The following is a 3,619-nucleotide window of genomic DNA, read 5'->3' as shown; positions in this document are numbered from 1 at the left end:
TTTTTTGTTTAGTTGATTTAATCGTTGTCAGCGATTGAATTTACATATATTCATAGTTTGATTCAATATTAATATATTTTGAATAATTTTATATTAAAAATACATACGTATACATATATTTTCACACATATACATGTGCATCTTTATATGACTGTTTCTGAACAAAGCGTCACAATAAAATTATAATCACGAGGTATCCCTAGTGAGATTTAATTCTCATCAATTTAAATCAATATAATTAAAGTTCTGTTCTCATATAAATATAATAAAAGAACTTCACTATTTCCTGGTCATCAAAATTGATATTGTATTTAAAGAAAAGCTAATCATTAAACTTATTTTTAAATATTATGTTGAAAATGTACCGGCCGTTATTCCCTAAAACAATTACCTCCCCAACTTTAAAGCTTCCCTCGATTAAATCTTTAATTTTTATTATTCTGAAGTTCAGTACTTCCAGATTCACTATTGATTTCATTTCACAATCTGCTGAAATAAAATTAAATATGTGACGATTTCCAATTGTAATTTTATCATTGCTATACCTGATTTTGCCATCCAAAATCACTAAAACGGGTAAATTATTTAATTGAATTTTATCTCTGTGAAATTCATGATTAATACCTTCAACAACTTCTGACCTAAAACTGCAAAGGCGTCCCCGAGTGCAGGCCGTGACTGTTATACTTTTATCATCTCCATGACACTTTTTGTGCAACTATATCTATGACACTCTGTTCCCTCATCCCGCTCGCTTGTCTAGGCTTCGACTTGGTCGCCACATCGCTCGGCCTCGGGTTCCCTAAAATATTAGCTTCCATGAGAGTTACCGGCATGACAGGTGTTAAACTGTAGGTTGTCGAATACAGTGGTAGCCGCTTATCGCATTTATCCACGGGATATTCTCCACTCCCCAGGCTTGTCTTTTCACCAAGACGATCATTTTTTAAGGCACAATTCTTAACTTCCCTAACAATTCCGGGATTCGAGTGCCCATCTTCCTCAGCTAGTAGCATAGGTACGGTCCTATGGTAGGTCGCCGCTTGGAGGTCCCTATCCTAACACCCGGCAGCCATCGGAAACTTGGTCGTACGGATCGCTGTACCCGAGGGGGCTTGTACTATCGCTGTTTCCTAATCATCTGCAGTATTAAATACGCTATGATCACTGCCATTCTCCTCTGAATCAGAAATATCTGATTCATTTCCGGGATTTACAGAATCAAGAGTTTTACTACTAATAAAAACATTTTTAAGCAATTCGTTAATTTCATTGGTTTATTAATTCTGAACACATTTGTCATTATTGAAAACCTCTTCCCCCGTGGTGCACTTACGGATCCGGGTCGAGCCAAGCATTCCACAAAAATTCAAATTTCCCTCACGCCATTGCTCTATATTGCAAGGATTTCGAGATAAAGCATCAGCATTTGAATTTATTTTACCAGGTTTATACTGAATTTCATAATTATACACACTAAGCTTAATTTTCCATCTAGCTAATCTTGACACACGATCTTTTAATCCATGTAGCCAAACTAAAGGTCTATGGTCGGTAATAAGGATAAATTTATATCCATATAAATAAGGGCAAAAATATCTAACAGCCCAAACTATAGCAAGAAATTCCTTTTTAGTTGTACTATAATTTATTTCTGCATCATTCAAAGTTCTAGATCCAAAAGCTATTGGCAAAGCTTTATTTATTTCTCCTTGACTTAATACTGCTCCCAATGCATAATTTGATGCATCAGTAGTGAGTAAAAATGGCCTTGTAAAATCTGGATATTGCAATAGTGGTTCTGAGCGAATTTCATCCCTTAAAATTTCGAATGCGTTTTGTTGCAAATCACCCCAACGAAAAGGAACATCTTTTTTCAATATTGCAGTTAATGGTTTTGCTTCTTTAGGAAAATTAACGATGAATCGCCGATAATACCCTATTATCCCTAAAAATTGCTTAACATTTCTTCTTACTTTTAGGAATCGGCAAATTTTTAACTGCTTCGATTTTCCTGGGGTCCGGTTTTACCTCGCATTGAGAATAATATGACCCAAATACGTAATTTATTTCCTTATAAATTTATACTTTTTCGGATTTAAAACCAAACCAGCTGTTTTTAATTGTCCAAAAAGTGATTTTAATTTCCGTGCATGATCTTCCAGGGAACTTGCATAAATTATAATATCATCCATATAAACAAACAGTTCAACCCCCCCGTAACCCGCTCAAAACACGATCCATTAACCTTTGAAAGGTAGCCGGAGCATTTTTCAACCCAAATGGCATTCTTGTATACTCTAAATGAGCATAAAGGGCTGAAAAAACAGTCTTTTCTCTCGAATTGGGATCCATGGGAATCGCATCGGCTACTGTTTTTTCGTTCAATTGCCTGTAATCAATAACCATTCGCCATTTTTGTGGTGCTCCCGGGTCACTTTTCTTTGGAACAATACAAAGAGGAGAATTATAAGGGGAATACGATGGTTCTATAATTCCATCCGCAAGTAGTTTAGAAACTTGCTTACGAATTTCCTCTTTATGTATTTCAGGAAAACGATACTGTTTTACATTGAAAGGTTGATTGTCAACAGTAATTATTTGATGTTTTACGAGGGTGGTTGCTCCCAATTTATCCCCAGGTAAATAAAATAATTCTAAGTGATCCACAAATAATTCAATCAAATTTCGCTTTTCCTCATCGTTTAAAGTTTTTAAATCAATTAACTTCAAAAACTGAGCAAGCCTCAGTGCCCTCTCTTTCTCCTAGCCGTTCGCACCGACCGTAGACTTCCTTTATAAAAATTTCCATTTTCAACCGTAATTACTGGGTTGGTTTTTGAAAGTCGAGGGTCTCTGATCTGGAGGATGTTTTTCTGTCTGGGTGCTGAAATGGTTTCGAGGTCATCACAGCACCGGTTTGATGTCTCTTTTGGGAGTTTAAAAAGTTCTGTGCGGACTGAGATCTTTTATTACGTACTCCTTCGTGCTTTGTTTTAATTTACATTGTGCAATAATATGATTGGTATAATGGCAATCACTACAATAAGATTTAGACCTTTTATTTGAAGTTAGATTATTTTCCTGCGTTTTTTTAGGACACTCGCGTTTAAAATGCACACATTCATTACAATTATAACATTTTATAGATGAGAGTGATCACCCTCGAGGTGGCCCCGGTGCTTCCATATTACTTCTGATATGGGCAACACGTTTCTGGTTCCCAAATTTAAATTTATTCTGGAAATTATCTCGAAAAGAAGGACCCTCAAATCTATTGTGAGTCTTATTCCAACTTTTATTCTCTAAGTCGGCCTGTGTAGCAATTTCGATTGCCCTATCTAAACTTAATGGATTTTTCTCTTTAACAAATGAAAGAGTGGCGCGATCCAAACCCCTCATAAAATTTTTAATAGCATTTTCCTTATATTCTTGGCACCTTCCTAATCCCTTTTCTCCCGGTATCCTTTTCATGACTAAAGTAATTATTTTATTCAAAATTTCGTTAACTCACGTACCGTACTCGATTATTTCCTCGTTTTTCTCACGGGTAATTGTAGCTAATTCTTGCATGAGCTAAGTTGTGTCTATCTTTGGTGAAAAATGTGTTTCTAACACC

The sequence above is a fragment of the Belonocnema kinseyi genome, chromosome 6 (genome assembly GCF_010883055.1).
Source record: "Belonocnema kinseyi isolate 2016_QV_RU_SX_M_011 chromosome 6, B_treatae_v1, whole genome shotgun sequence".
Classification (NCBI taxonomy): Eukaryota; Metazoa; Arthropoda; class Insecta; order Hymenoptera; family Cynipidae; genus Belonocnema; species Belonocnema kinseyi.
Note: the sequence above shows the minus strand (reverse complement) of the source record.